Raw genomic sequence first — 16,755 nt, forward strand, 5'->3', positions numbered from 1 at the left:
GGCAGAGAATTGGCACACCAGGGTCTCAGGCCATTGCAAACAAACTCCAGGTGCATGAGCCCCTTGGTGCATCTGGCTTATATGGGTCCGGGAGAATTGAACCAGGATCCTTTGTCTTTGTGGCCAAATTCCTTAACAGCTAAGTCATCTCTCCAGCTCTGGCCCTGTCCTATTTCTTTTTTGTTTGTTTTTTTGAGGTAGGGTCTCACTCTAGCCCAGGCTGACCTGGAATTCACTAAGGAGTCTCAGGGTGGCCTCGAACTCAAGGCGATCCTCCTACCTCTACCTCCCAAGTGCTGGGATTAAAGGCGTGCGCCACCACGCCCATCTCTGTCCTATTTCTAACAAAGACTTGAAATAAACGGACTCAAGAAGGATAAATTATGAATTATGAAATTATGAATTATTAAGTTTATGTAGAGAGAAATAACAAATCGTAGGGTTAGTTTCAGGGAAATTGGGACCTAGGAAGAAGGCTTAACTACAGTCATCAGTTGCACCAAAGAAGGAAAACAGCATATTATGAGCAAAACAGCATATTAAGTGAGAAACATCTAAGAGATGGCTGGGGCAGAGCCAAAAACACTTAGAAAATAGAACCTAGGTATTTGTGACAGTAGATTTAAAAAAATACACACAGAGCATGTGCCCTGAGCATCCCCCATGCAAGCAAGTTAACATTCCTAAGAGGACAAATGGTAGATGTTTAAGGAAAAATAGCAGGGGTGGAGTGGGAATATCGAAGCAGAGACGAAGAAATTCAAATGAAAAATGAATGCAGGGAGACTTATACCCAGGGCTACTCTAAGTTTAGAGAAATTACACAGGTAGCAGGTCCAGAGTTTAGAGAAAGCACCCACGTGGTAGATCTAGAGTATAAGGAAAATACATACGTGGTAGACTCAGAGAACAGAGGAAAATCATGCATATAAGGACAGTAAAAATTTACCCCAAAGTATAAAGCAGAGGCAAGCAGAAAATTACCCAGACCAAGAAACAGGACTTTGTTCTATGCCCTCCCCCCGCCCCCTCCATCATCCTCACTGGGTGGAAGGGGAAAGCCAGATTCACTTGTATCCAGAGATCACAGGGTAGACTGAAGATAGTCAAAGGGGGGCGATGGCGTGTGGAGAGAGAAAGAGAGAGAGAGAGGATAGAAACGAAGAAACAACATAGACAATCCTTTGCAGTTGATTGAAAATGGATTCCTGTCAGATTCAGGTATGTAAGGGAAAGACCTAATTTGTTTGTGTATTTAAAGGGCTGACGTCAGAGGCCAGTCCACCTAGGCATTATGTTAGAAGGTGGGCAGCAGGGCCACAGTAGTTGTCGAATAATCTGGATCAGATAAAAGCTACATTCCTGAGTTCCATCCTTGCCAAAGCAGGCTGGCATGTGGGATGACATCTCCTGATATTCCCTATAGGATTCTGTCCCTAACTGAAACTTCCTAAAAGAAGCCAGCTTTCTTTCACCTGATTCTCCTACAATAATATCTCTACAGTGTGATTTATTGAGACTTGAAAGGGTAGTTAACAAAATTCCTCACACTGACAATGTACAATTAAATAATACTCATAAATGAGTTTTACTTCTTAAATTAAAAAACATATAATAGCTTCATGTAGTACAAGTTTTATGGTATTATTTATGCAGCATAAACAGAAATTAAGGTCCATTGATATGTGACCGCAGCACCCCTGTGCATTACCCATGGTATAATCCTCAATTTATACAAATGAGCAAGTGATGATCAAATGTGAAGGCGTGCATGGGAATCATGCCATTCTGATTTAGTCAATGAGCACAATCCTGAAACTATGATTGTTTCAAAACAGACCAGCCAGATGATGAAGGAAGCTTGTGAGCTCACCTCCCATTCCACTGTCCATGTGAACTCTGGGAATCTAGTACCACCTCCTGATATGGTACACTTCTGGGCTAAGAGGAGATATGGCCACCTGCCCCATCCCCAACTGCTAACTCTGCACAGCTCTCAAGACCCTTGCCCCACAGAGAAGGTTCTAGCCACTTCCCATGAAATCCACTCCCTGGCTCTGGCAAGGAATACATGCACATCCTCCTCCTTCTCTTCACTCTCCTGTCTCTATTTCTTCCTGTCTTTCTTCTCTCTTTTATCTCTCTCCTTCCCTTCTTCCTCTTCACCAGTACAATAAATTCTTAGATCCGACATCCTGTCTATCTTGGTCTTTCATTGATTACCTTGACAGCTAGCATATACAGTTAAAACTATAAGAAGCATTTTAATTTAAAAAAATTATAAACAAAGTATTTTCACTATTGGATAAATGAATTAAAATCCCTTAAACTTTATTTGTCTCTATTCATGCAAATGGTCATCTAGCGAACCTAAATGGCTAAGTGGTCAAATCTGAATATCTTCAACTTAGTCTTGTAGTATAATATTAAAACAAAGTCTGCGAAGTTCATGAACTTATACAAACCTTATAGAATAAGACTGTATTATAAACAACCAGTTTCTTTAGTTGTAAGGAAATTTATATGAGTATGGAGGAAGTAATAAGGGACATAAGTGAAAATTTGAAGAATAAGTTCTGTCAACACTGGAGACTCTAATGTCTAAAAAATACAAAAATGCTCAATTCCATTATCAGATATATCTGTTTTATTTTCATCAAGATTTAAAAATTTAAAATTTCTCAGTTCTGTGTATTAGGTTTTCAGTATTTCTGAGGAAGAAGAGCTTAGGTAGAAAGATAAAGAAAATCAATTCTGGGTATGTTTGATGGATATGGCAAAAGATAGAAAATTTCATTGTTCCAATTTCACCAAGGGGTAACCAATACTTTTCTCATATGAATTTATTTTATCCTGATGTACTTTATAAACATTTTGATTTATTTATCTGGTGTGTGTGTGTGTGTGTGTGTGTGTGTGTGGAGAGAGAGAGAGAGAGAGAGAGAGAGAGAGAGAGAGAGAGAGAGAGAGAGATTGTGCACACCAGGGCTTCTAACATCTCCAAACGAACCCAGATGCATGTGCCACCTTGTGCATCTGGCTTTATACTGCAGAATCAAGCCTGGGTCTTTTGGCTTTGCATTCAAATTTCTTAACCATTACATCATCTATTCAGCAATTGATGTACTTTTAATTTTTTTTTTTGTTCATTTTAGTATTTATCTATTTGAGAGTGACAGACACACAGAGAAAGGCAGAGAAAGAGAGAGAGAGAATGGGCATGCCAGGGCCTCCAGCTACTGCAAACGAACTCCAGACATGCGTGCCCCCGTGTGCATGTGGCTAATGTGGGTTCTGGAAAATTAAGCCTCGAACTGGGTCCTTAGGCTTCACAGGCAAGCACTTAACCACTAAGCCATATCTCCAGCCCTTGATGTATTTTTTGACATGTACTACAATTTGTTTTGTCTATAACACCAGGTAATAGAAATTAACTCTTAGCTATATAATATTTATACTTCATGTCAAAATGATTTACATATATTGTAGTTATTTGTGTAAACCTTATATTAGTTATTACATAGTTTTAATTATTAAACACATAAATAAAAACATATCCCATTGGTAAGACATGGATAGCCTCTATTCCATGTACTTGACTATGTATGCTTCAAGTTAACCCTATGATGAATGAAATTGCTAATGAGAAAATCTGAAAAATTGTCATCAAATATACTAAAAGCATGTTCATTGTTTCTTTCATTAAGCCTGGACAATAATTATTAGCAATAGTCACAATTCAACTGATCATAAACTTGAACATCTGTATACAATTTTACAAAGAATTTTGATGTGGAAGCAACAGCCTAGAAATAGATTTAACAAAAACTTTGATTACATCTATTTATTTATTTTTTGAGAGAGGCAAATAGGGAGGGAGAGAAAGAATGGGCACAAAAGAGACTCCAGCTGGTGCAAACCAACTCCAGATACATGTACCATGTACCATATGGTACGTGGGTCCTGGGAAATCGAACCTGGGTCCTTTCATATTCCAGGCAAGTGCCTTAACTGTTAAGTAATTTCTCCAGCCTAAAAAAGTCTTTCTTTTTTTTTTTTAATTTTTTATTTATTTATTTGAGAGCGACAGACACAGAGAGAAAGACAGATAGAGGGAGAGAGAGGGAATGGGCGCGCCAGGGCTTCCAGCCTCTGCAAACGAACTCCAGACACGTGCGCCCCCTTGTGCATCTGGCTAACGTGGGACCTGGGGAACCGAGCCTCGAACCTGGGTCCTTAGGCTTCACAGGCAAGCGCTTAACCGCTAAGCCATCTCTCCAGCCCTAAAAAAGTCTTTCTAATAAGCTTAAGTTTAAGTTCATGTGGTCAGACTCTCAATAAGCTGTGATATATAGGTTGTGATAAATGCTGTCTTAACCTTTTCACTTCATTTCAAGAAATATTTCATGTTTTATTCATTTTTTTCTTGTAAAATTTTAAGAATATCAGAAAACAATGATTATGTTTTTCATTTTCTAACAAGCAATGGACATTGTCACATTAATGATTCTACTATAACTAGCATGTCTTTGATGAACAATGTGGAGAAATTGACTTTGCCATTAGTTTTCACAGTTAAGAACTTTCATACTACATTGGTTTTATGACTTTTCTAAAAATTCTAAATCTTTTCAATTAAGCTGACACAAGTGAAAGTATGAATTTTTCATTAAAACTGTATGAATGAATTTCAGTTACTTCTTAGGAAATATGACAAGAAATTCTGTAATGTATTTTCTAAAACTTACTAACGCCATATTTCTGAATAAATGTGCATCTAGATCTTCTATATGTGACTTGAAGATCACTTGGAATGAGAACATATATGATGATTTTCCCAAAGTGTGTGGGAAAACAAGTGCTCATTTCATATTATAATTTGTGTTTTATCATCTCTTACAGCTATGCTTATTTTATGAAGTAATTTCAACAGAGGAGTCCATCTTCTGTTACATCTACTTTTCTCTTAATGTTCTAATTCAACTCATTTTGTTGACAGGGTCCCTCTCAGTAGCCGAAGATTCTCTGGACCTCACTATACACCCTAAGGCAGCTGTGAACTCCTGGCAATACCCTGCTCCACCCAGCTCAGATTTCAGGTTGAACCCATCATGCTTAGGTTATAATTCTCTTTAGCTGGAACATGACAAGTAAATATAATTTTTAAAATTTTCCAAGTTTCTGTTTTCTAAAGATTTTCTTGAGTTCTGTTCAGTGTGATATACTTTATACCTGCTAACAAACTTTATGGGTCTAACATGTGAAATCCAATTTAGGAGAATGCCTGCTAACATATATCTTATACAATTTAAGGGGTAACAGAGTGCTCATCAAACAAAATGATTACAAGCAAAGGTGACTATTTCTAATTCCTTTCTAATGTACTTTCTGCTCTCAATGACTCAGAGAAGGTCCATGTTACATTTCTGAGCACATGGAGCTTTAAAACTGCTTTTCTAAGATGCAAGAGGTGATGTTTGCCAGATTCCTTTGAATTTTCCCTCAGGAATGAGGTCTCATTCTAAATCAAGATAAAATCCCAGTGTTTCAATGAATTTCTCAAATTAGAAAAAAAAAAAAAAGCCTGTCTAAAGAAAATTATAATTTCCAAACTAAACTGGTGATTGTTTAATAAATCCATTGCTAAATAAACAAACATGTCAAAAGCATGGTGGTGGGCTGGAGAGATGGCTTAGTGGTTAAGCGCTTGCCTGTGAAGCCTAAGGACCCCGGTTCGAGGCTCGATTCTCCAGGACCCACGTTAGCCAGATGCACAAGGGGGCGCACACCTCTGGAGTTCGTTTTCAGTGGCTGGAGGCCCTGGCGCGCCCATTCTCTCTCTCTCTGTCAATCTCTCTCTCTCTCTCTCTCAGTATCTCTCTCTCTCTGTCTGTTGCTCTCAAATAAATAAACAAAAAAAAAAAAGCATGGTGGAAAAATTATAAAAAAAAACACATTCAAAGATTTTATTGAAAAAAAAAATTTAATTTAATTTATTAGTTTTCTTTTCAGCAAGTTCAGGCAGTTTGGTACCATTGTTTAGGTTCTTCCATGATCTACCCCCTCCCAAAGGACCCTCCTTGTTGATGTAAATGGGTTGTGTATTGTGGAGTTAGCCCACAGGTATTGGTATGATAAATGTCTCTGCATATCATGACCCAACATGTGACTCTGACATTCTTTCCACCCCCTCTTCCGCAAAATTTCCCTGAGCCATGTTGGGTTCATTGTTGGTCTGTTTCAGTGCTGAGGTGTTGGGGACCTCTGAGGCTCTGTCTCTCTGATTTGGTAGGAGTTGATTTTTCTCTGTGTTGGTCTCCTTCCCCATTGTGCTGGTATCCGGTTCATCAGGAAAACATCACCCTTGCTTGTTTCACCAGTTGCCCTTAGTTTCAGTTGGGCCCCTTTTGAGGTTTGTTGGGGCAGCTCTCTCCTTAGGATCTGCATCTATCTGGAAAAGAGAAGCAGATTCTCCAATGGAGAGTAAGTTAGCACCCTGAAAATTGAGATAACAATTACTGTTTTTATAGAGAGTTTGATAGGTGTAGGCCCTCTTGTACCCCATGATTGATGGTAGCTTGAAATTGGAGAGTGGGCTTATGTTTGGGTATGGTTCTGACTTGTTTCCCAGCTCCAGCTATGGGTCTAGTACCACTGAAGGGATCAGTTAGCCAAATCAAGAGCAGTTGGTTCCCCACCATGGCTGTGTGCCACTATTGCACTTGTGTGGGCATCACATCAGGTTAATTGTTGCTAATTAGGTTAGACAATGAGTTGCTTGGACAGATCTTGGTCATTTCCCCCCGTTGCCCATGTAGCACCTTCTGGCACTAGACATGCTGACTGTCTGGGGACTGACTCTCTCCTGGCTTCCAGCCATGCCATTCCATTTTATGTGTCAGGTGCGTATTGAGTCTTCAGCAATAGGGTCTTACCACTGGCCTTTGGTGGGTCATCAAGTACTCTGACAGAAGTCTGTTATTGTTTTGGGAAACCTTGTAGGTTTCTCTGATCAAAAGCTCATTGTGGATGGTAGCCCCAAGCTGGAAGTGGGGGTTACAGGTCAGTGCCCACTAAGAAATTGAGGAAAAACATAACTAATATACAAGAGTTAGAGAGGAGAGAGATAGAGGGGAGAGGGGGAGAGGGAGGGAGGGAAGATGTAGAAGATTTAGGTTAGTCTTGATCCTACCCTCTCCAGTGTCTTGTGGTTCAGGTGTTAGTAAATGAACAATCAGTAACAAACTATTTTTAATTTTAATTCATATTGAAATTCCCCATGCATGCACTATAATAAGATCAATTCAGACAGAGTTACTTTATTTTGAAGAAAAATGAAATAGAAAATCAAGTATATTGTGAATATAAGAGGGTCACTTTTCATGGTAGATCTGCTTCAACAATAATCTGGCTGACTCAGACCAAAATAATAAATCATACCTTAATTCCTTGGACCAGAAGCCCTATTTCATGCAGTTTGTTTCAATTAAATCACAGTTCTTATTTATGCTAAATAGTAAAGGGTAAGATGCTTCTCTTTGCTCAAGGTCACTTGTCCTGTTGAAACACGTTCAGGATGTTAGTGTTCACATGTGGACATACAAATGGTCACTTACTCCATATAAAGCATTCTAAGCTAATCAGCCTACATGGTCCTCAGGGGATGAATGCATGCTAATAAAAGCAACGAAAGAAAAGTTGTTCTCAATGCATCTGGAAAGAGAAAGGAGGCAATAAATGCTTTGGTTGATAGAAAATATTGGCATGTGTGGTTGTATAATACATTGAACATTTAGCATACATGTGAATTTAAAAGCTTTCAAGTGCATTATAAAATGAGAAATTGCTTCCAAAGCAATCATGGTTTGCATGCTTTTATTTGAAAAGAATCTATATAATGCCAAACTATGTACACAAAGAAATCTCACCAAAATTCACACAAAATCCACATATGGGCTACATGATTTAATTTGTTATCATTAGTGAGTCAATTGAAAGAATAATTTAATTTAATGGTTCAAAAAATCATTAGTTAGAAGTTTGCACAAACAGCTGTGTTATATAAATAAAAGAGTAAATTTGAAACCCACACTGGGCATCACAGTGCATGCCTCAAATCCCAGTATATAAGGTTTATTGAAGTCTCTAATTGCAAATACTGATTAAAAGTATTGTAATCCACCAGGCGTGGTACCGCACGCCTTTAATCCCAGCACTTGGGAGTCAGAGGTAGGAAGATTGCCGTGAGCTCGAGGCCATCCTGAGACTCCATAGTGACATCCAGGTCAGCCTGGGCTGGAGTGAGACCCTACCTCCAAAAAAAAAATATTCAATACCTAAAGACAAAGCTATACTCAGGATGTTTTTTTGTGAGACATGATGTTTCTATATATCCAAGATTGTCTTTATAGCAATCCTCCTGCCTCAGCTTCCCAAGTGGTGAAACTATAATCATGAAATAGTAAACAGTAATGTGAATGTATTATGGGAAAAATCACTGTCCTTACTAAAACATAAAGGATGTAATCAATAAAGCAATAGGTAGGTGGTTGATCACTCCATGATAACTGCATTATCTCCAATCATCATCCTCTAATGTTAGATTAAGCATTACTACTATTAATATTAATATACTCAATAATATCAATATAATTACATAAGATATTATTACTAAAATGTGCAAAGAAGTCTAATATTTGTGTTCATTATTTTCCTAGTAGTTTTCATCTGACTAGCATACTATTTGGATATAAAAGGTTGTATACACACAGTGTATCCATCGGTTGCAAACAATGTACTTCATATCTTGAGATCTCTTTACCATATCACCTATTACTTGAATTTGAGTGCTAGCCTAAACATACGGTGACCTGTGTTTGTGGGAAAGATTAGAAAGTAAGTCGTTTGCTATCTCCTTATGATGAATTTAATTTCTATCAAAGCTCATTGTCATTCCTCCATAACCTCCATGGACTGTACTCTCTGTCTTCAAGTGTGGTTCATGGCTCTCTGCTCAAACTTTTTTAGCACCATAGGCAATTCAGACACTATTCGAATTTATGGGTTACAAAGTAGTTTATAGATTCAATATTGCTAGAAATCTCTGCTTTCTCTTGGCTTACAGCGGACTCACTCTACTGAATTCATTATCTTGTTATCTTTTCTTTCTAGAGATTCTGCTATCCCCATGTTTCCATTTTTTTTCCTTATATGGACAATATGGCTTATATTTTAAACTCATCCAGTCTGTTTATAACTGCATAATAAATATGATCTACTGATGGAGAGACTATTTCAAAATGAGATCACATCCATACATATTTGGTATTACAATTTAGTATAGTATTTGTAAGAAAAATGCAAGCCATAACTGTTGTATTGTCCCTCAGCTGAAAAATACACTATCATTTCTTTAAACTTACTATGACAGAAAGCAGAACAGCAATTATTCAATGGAACAGCATAGGTAAATGGCAGAAATAAATCAGAAAATTCAACTGGATATAATAACCAAACATAATAATGTTTAACAAGAAAGAATCTCAGCAGTAAAATGGTAATCTCAAGAAAGTGAAGTAATCACAAAATTTCCATGCAGCTAGTGAACATGCAATAGACCCAACAAGATGTTTGCATTACAGTAGCATTCACATTAATAATGCAGAATAACTTTGTAGGGTTTTTAACATTCTTTTTCTTTTCATCTCATGGCTAAAATTTACTGAGGCCAGTGAATATTCTGACTTGTACCAGGGTAAGATAACTTAATATGGATTAATTATTTTTTGAATTTTTTAGAAAGTGAATTATGTTGATTTGTTGATTAAAAATTGACTATTTGATATTTAACCTAAGGGCTATATGAACATTTCAGTCTTTAGATTGGTAAGTTCCAATACTGTACTGGCTTAAAACAGCAAAGATCCTACTTTTGGTATCAATTTTACTTATTATTTTTTCTCATTGCCTTGACAAAATATTGGACAAAGGCCCTGTGAAGAAGGTGAGCATTGATTCTGATTCACAGTTCGGAATTGCAGCCCATAATGCTGGGGAAGGCACTGAAGTCAAGAGCGTAGAGAACATGTTTCAACAGCACATGCTGTTGCTCCACTAGCTACTTCTATTTTGTAGCCCTGGATGCCCAGCCATGGAATACTAGATGCCCACATTTAGGGTGGCTCTTCCTATGTCAGTAACCTAATCTATCACATCCCTCACAACATGCCTAGAAATTTGTTTCCATGGTGATTCTAAATACTGTCAAGTTAACTATTGGGGGCAAAATTACATTGGTTGTCATAGTTTGTCATAATGTTCTTAGGTGTATCTTCTAAGATCTCTAATTTCTTTTTTTTAAATTTTATTTATTTATTTATTTATTTTGAGAGCGACAGACACAGGGAGAAAGACAGATAGAGGGAGAGAGAGAGAATGGGCGCGCCAGGGCTTCCAGCCACTGCAAACGAACTCCAGATGCGTGCGCCCCCTGGTGCATCTGGCTAACGTGGGACCTGGGGAACCGAGCCTCTAACCAGAGTCCTTAGGCTTCACAGGCAAGCGCTTAACCGCTAAGCCATCTCTCCAGCCCTCTAATTTCTTTTTAAAAAGGAGTAAACATGCTACCTTGCTCACTGAAGACTGAAAATTAGAAAATAGATCAACAAAAATAAAATCAAAAACACAAGCCTATGCTTATAGAAACCTCATTTATGTATGGAATCACAGGATTTCATATTTTAGTGACAATTTATCATTCATATAAATTTCATAATTTCAAATATACATATGAAACAATGTCACTTGGGATTAAAATTTCTGGTTGAGTTACCCTGATGTTTTAATAAACTGTTATTTTCTAAACAGAAGAATGATAATAAAATAAGAAGAAGTTGTATGTAACCATATCATGTAGAATATGAGATTTTACTTCAGAATTTCACTTTGCTTGAAGCTGTGGCTCTTGAGCTTCAGAACATGGAGACATTAAGAGCAGAAAAAGAACCTAGAGTTTCATTCTCACAGTACTGTATTCATTTTGTGACACATAATTAATACTAGAATAAAAACTTAAATGTATTTTCTGTATGTTTGGGCAAATTTTGTTTTTTTTTTTAAATGATTAATTTCTTTGCATTGGGAATAACAATACATGACCACACTGTCATTTGACTATATTTTTTATTTTTTTTTATTAATTAGTTTTGTATTTAGCAAATACAGTTAATTTGGTACCATTATTAGGCTCATCCGAGACCTACCCCCTCCCCATTGGCCCCTCCTTGTTGAGGTATATGGGTCGTGCATTGTGGAGTAAGCCCACAGTTATGGGTAAGTCTCTGCATATCATAACCCAACATGTGGCCCTGACATTCTTTCTGCCCCCTTAGGATCTACATCTATCTGAAAAAGAGAAGCAAATTCTCCAATGGAGAGTAAGTTAGCACCAGGACAAATGAGATAACCCTTACTTTTTAATAGAGAATTTAATAGGTGTAGGCCCTCTTGTAGCACATGATTAATGGTAGCTTGATATTGATGAGCGGGCTAAAGTTTAGATAGATATGGTTCTGACTTGTTTCCCAGCTCCAGATATGGGTCCCATACCACTGAGGGGATCAGTTAGACAAATCAAGAGCAGTTGGTTCCCCACCATGGCTGTGTTCCACTATTGCATTTGTGTGGGCATCACATCAGGTTATTTGTTGCTAAGTAGGTTAGACCATGAGTTGGTCAGACAGATACTGGTCATTTTCCCCCAGTCGCCCATATAGCACCTTCTGGCATTAGATGCGCTGACTGTCTGGGGCCTGACTCTCTTCTAGCTTCCAGCCATGCCATTCCATTTTACGTGACAATTGCATATAGTGTCTTCAGTAGTAGGGTCTTACCACTAACCTTTGGTGAGTCATCAAGTACTCTGTTAGAAATCTGTCCTGTCTTTTTGAAAACCTTGTAGGTCTCTGTGATCCTGTCCTATGACTGGTGCTTTAATAATTTCTATGTTTATTGATTCATGGGACTAAATACTGGTCAACAATGCATTCATGTTTATTGTAACAGTTATCACGTACGTAGCATACATTTTAGGTCAAATTTGGCCACCAAGGAGAACAAATGCAAACAAAGGTTTTATGTTCTCATGTGCTAGTATATTTGAAGTTAGTATGTTCTTCTGTTTAGACTAATGAAAACTGGATCACTAATTTAGTAACTTTCCTAAAGGCATTACCTTCACCATATGACATATTCTTGTTAGTATTTGCTTCAGTGAGGAAACTCTTTTAAAGGATATATACACCGACAAAAGAAAGCTTTTATCCAGTTTCAGACATTTGCCTTTCAACACATTATTTAGGAATGGCTTCTGCCCCCTGAGCAATTAATCTCATCTCCCTCAATGCCCAGATAATAATAGGTGACGTTGCTTCTTCATCTAGACATTCCTCTTTTGAAGCACCTAACCTACAAGACCTCTCTGTTTTTCTGGCAAGAATTGCTACATTGCTACTTCTGTAATAACAAGAAATTGATTTCCCTCTTATCTCCAATTACATTAACTTATGATTGCTTGGACTAGGTTCAACAACTTTGTTTCGAGAATCAAAAATTTCCCTAACTGTGTCACAGTCTATACTCCAAAGCGAAGCATAGCTTTGACTCATTGAAGAATAACTAGTGGTACATTAGGCAAAATTTCTCTCTTGCTGAAGTAGTATTTTTGTCTTAGCATCTAGTGTTGGTGATATAATTACCAGTATTCATGTTACTGCTGAGTAATTTCCAGCAATAATTAAAATTTATAAAAGTTACTTTGTGCCAAGAATGATGGCATAAAAATTTTCTTCTCAGCCCTCCAGAGTCAGAGGTAGGAGGATCTCTATGAGTTCTAGGCCAGCAAGAAACTACATAGTGAGATACAGGTCACTCTGGGAATAGTGATGCCCTATCTTGAATAAACAAAGAAAACAACAACAACAAAAAATTATTTTATGAGAACTACTCTGAGAGTGTGAAAATATATTTAAAAAATTGGAATGCATGGAATCATAGGTAAAATAACAAGCACACTTTTTACCATCTGTTACTATCATTTTAAGAATAACAATTCATCTGGTATGGTGGTTCATGTAACCCTAGCACTCAGGAGGTAGAGGCCATTGGAACAAATTTATCCTCAAGTATCTAGTTAGTTGAACAACATCCTTGGTTACTTGAGATCCTGTTTCAAAACAATTCACCTAATAAAGTAGAAATTTGAGGCTTACAATGCTATTAGCATATATTACTTATTCATTATGGGCTTCATTATGGCATTTCCATATGTGTATAAGATGTGTTGTGTTCATAGTCATTCTGCCTGTTGTGGTTTGATTTTGAAATTCCCTCCATAGGCTCATGTGTTTTAATACTTGGTACCCAGCTGATGCCCTAAGAGAAGGTTAGGAATCTTTAGTAGTTAGAGACTTGTTGAAAGAAATGGATCACTGGAGGTAGGCCTGGATGTCAGTCTCATTTCCTGTTTGCTTCCCGACTCTGATTGCAATATGACAAGGCTATTTGGCATGCCTTTCCTGTGGTGAAAGAATATATCTCCTCAACAAGGTAAGCCGAAATAGACACTTTATATCTTTAATCTGCTTCTTTTTAGGTATCGGGTCACAATGAGTAAAGGAATGGATAACCTCCCCCACCCCGTTATCGTCTTTTGTGCCTCCCACTCTGGCTATTACTCCTTCCTTTTCTCAGTCAGCCCCACTTACACCTCAGTGCTTCTTTTCTTTTTTCTTCCTCTTTGACCAAGTGAGTTTTACTAGGTTTTCTTACAAGCTCATGGGTGAGGGGTGGTTTGCAAGGGTCTGGGCACCTTACCAGTGGCTATACCATGCAGAAAGTGTACTTTCTTCTTCTGTCAACCATGAAGTCTACAGAAATCTTCATGGAATGTTGGGAACACATAATACTATCTCATCACCTGTTATAGTTCGCTGATGAGTCCAGTTTTGTGCAGATCTGGTGCAGGGCATCATAGTTGGAATGAAATCAACAACACAAAAGCCATTTCATGTATGGATGCAAAATAGATTTCCACAACCCTCTTCCCTATCCTGTGTCTCTTACATTCTTTCAGTCACCTCTTCTGCATTTTCCCTGAGCTTTGGGTGTGGCACTGTGGATATCTAACATAGAGCTGAGCACTCAATAATTATGTATTTTCAGCACTTTGACATGTTATGAAACTCTACAGTAACCACTCCCTGCTATAATCATCATCATCATCATCATCATCATCGTCATCATAATCATCTCTGACCAAATCTCACAGGACTACTATGTTATGGACATAAAAAGAAATAATTATAAGATATTTTGACAGGCATGTTGTATCCATTTAGTACAATAAAAAAGCAAATAAATAAAACTAGCAGCAGGAGTAATAGTTTCCCTATTGGGCCTATGACATCACTAAGCCATAGACAGTTGACCAATTTTACCTTACAAGATATGAATTCTTGAACACATGACTAAAATAAAGAAAATTAAAATAAATATAAGCAAAAAGAATGAGTGAAAAATGACAAGAATAATGTCAGAACCCTGTGGAGATGAAGTGAATTGACTCCAATATGAAGCTTCCACTAGCCTTCATCCAAAATTGAGGTTATACCCATCAAAATGCCTCTAAATTAACAATGTTTATCCCCTTTAATCTGTCCTGATCTCACTTCTCATTGGAGAATCTATTTTTTTTTCCTTTTTTTTTTTTAGAAAGCATCAAGAACTGAGGACGACCACAACCAAACAACAAGACAAGAATAGGCAGCTGACTCCCTGTCAGGAGATGAACCACCCCTCACACACCAGCCAGGGTCCAGGTGAAACTGCAGAGGAACTCATGAGATGAGCAAGAGGCTTCCATGGAGAGCCTGACACCCTGGGCCAGGATGATGGAGACAGACTCTGAGGACACTCAGAACACACCAAAGCAGAACTTCAGAAGCTATGGCTCAGGGAAGTTTGCAGAAGAGGGTGTGGAAAGAATATAAGGCCCACAGGGTGGGAAGGACTATCCAGAGACATAGCCCCTCTCCACAATAGCAGACTGCTGCTCTCACAATGAAAGCCCACAACTACATGTTGCATACCAACAATTCCACCAAGGATGGCCTTCAGTGGAGTGGGGAAGGGAGGAGGGAAATGATGGTTTCTATACAAAGTTTCTACTTCATTAAAAAATAATAATAAATAAATAAAAATTGTCTGAGATCTGGTGTCACTGATGTATTTTGACTACATCTCTATTCCCTCTGTCATGTTTACATCATTGTAGTGAAATAGCAATACATGCGTTCATAAAATAATAGGCTTTGTTTATCTTAATTTGTGAGGGGCAAATGGAAGGCTCTGTGCTCTGGGCCTCCCTTTGGTGATCAGGATGTGAGCTGCCCTTGCAAGCAGAATGCAGCATAATATGGCTATACCAGGAACCAGCAGTAGAGAGAAAATCAGAGAAATGCTGGAGGTCATATTCACTTGTTTTGTACCAATCTTCATGAAAGCATTCAAGACGCTGCAGGAGAACTACCAAGGGATTAAATGAGAACCTGAGGAGCTCCTGAGATCCTCTGCCTTTTCAGCTTTCTACCCTCTCCTACCCCAGTGCCACCCGGGGAATCAAACCTTTACTGAATAATATATTGCATTATTTACCTTTCTCGTTGCTTTGAAAAAAAAAAAAATACCTTGCAAAACCATCTTGAGTGGTTTATTTTGGCTTATAATTATAATTGGCTAATAACACTGTTGCAGTTGAACATGATGGAGAAGACATTGCAGCAAGAGCAACAAGCACTGGCTCACACTACAACCACAGCCAGGGTATGGACAGCGGTGAATTCAGGTGCTCAGCTAGCTTGCTCTTATACTTGTAGATGTTCAGCCCACGGAAAATCACCACCCTCATTTAAGTGAGTCTTCTAACTCCAGCTTGATCTAGAAAATTTCTCCTTGGCATGCCAGATATATGTTTCCATGGTGATCCTAAAATCTTGTCAATTTGACTAAAGAGATTAGCCATCACAAACGTGAACCTTTGGTGGGGCAAGCTTAGATATTTTCTAAGGATGTCATCCTCCAAATGAGGACTGCTTCATGAGGTAATATGATGGGAAGGCCGGCACTCTTCTTTTACATGCACTACTAATCCAAGTGAGCATCCTTGCTTGGAAAGACCTAGACCTAGAAATAGTAAAACCCAGAAAGCACAAAGTAAAGATTAAATCAAACCAGTTTAGAGCTTAATCTGGGATTTGTACACCAACAATCTCTTTATGTGCTTGTGTATGCAGACACAGACACAGAAATAGTCAGGGACTCAGTGCATGTCTAGGTGTGCAGCTGCGAACTGGGAATTAGGAAGGGTTTGTGAAGAATATGTGTGAGCTTGTGTGTGTGTGTGTGTGTGTGTGTGTGTGTGTGTGTGTGTGTTTATAAAGGTTTAGGCGCTAAGAAACATAAATAATATCTCCAGACAGCTTTGCTACAAGTACCAAATCAAAATAATACAGCAATATGTAATAAAAGAATAAAACCAAAAGTTATATTCAGCTTGATTTCTGCAAAAACAAGCTTACAAATATAGTGATACATACACACAAGACTTCTAAAAGCATTCACAAAAGTTTTATAGGATAAATATGCAAAATGCAGATAATAATATTGAATAGTAGATGTTAAAATCCAGTGTTCTTAAAT

At 38.0% G+C, this 16,755-nt stretch overlaps 1 long non-coding RNA gene across 1 annotated transcript; it reads left to right on the forward strand.

Annotated features, from left to right (window-relative positions):
- The first annotated feature begins 1,066 nt into the window (after window positions 1-1,066).
- LOC123454029 lies at window positions 1,067-15,265 on the forward strand. Its single transcript, XR_006633155.1, has 3 exons — window positions 1,067-1,221; window positions 5,000-5,150; window positions 14,770-15,265. It is a non-coding gene; the product is annotated as an uncharacterized LOC123454029 (long non-coding RNA).
- The last annotated feature ends 1,490 nt before the right edge of the window (window positions 15,266-16,755 follow it).

Source organism: Jaculus jaculus, chromosome 13, assembly GCF_020740685.1.
Source record: "Jaculus jaculus isolate mJacJac1 chromosome 13, mJacJac1.mat.Y.cur, whole genome shotgun sequence".
NCBI lineage: Eukaryota > Metazoa > Chordata > Mammalia > Rodentia > Dipodidae > Jaculus > Jaculus jaculus.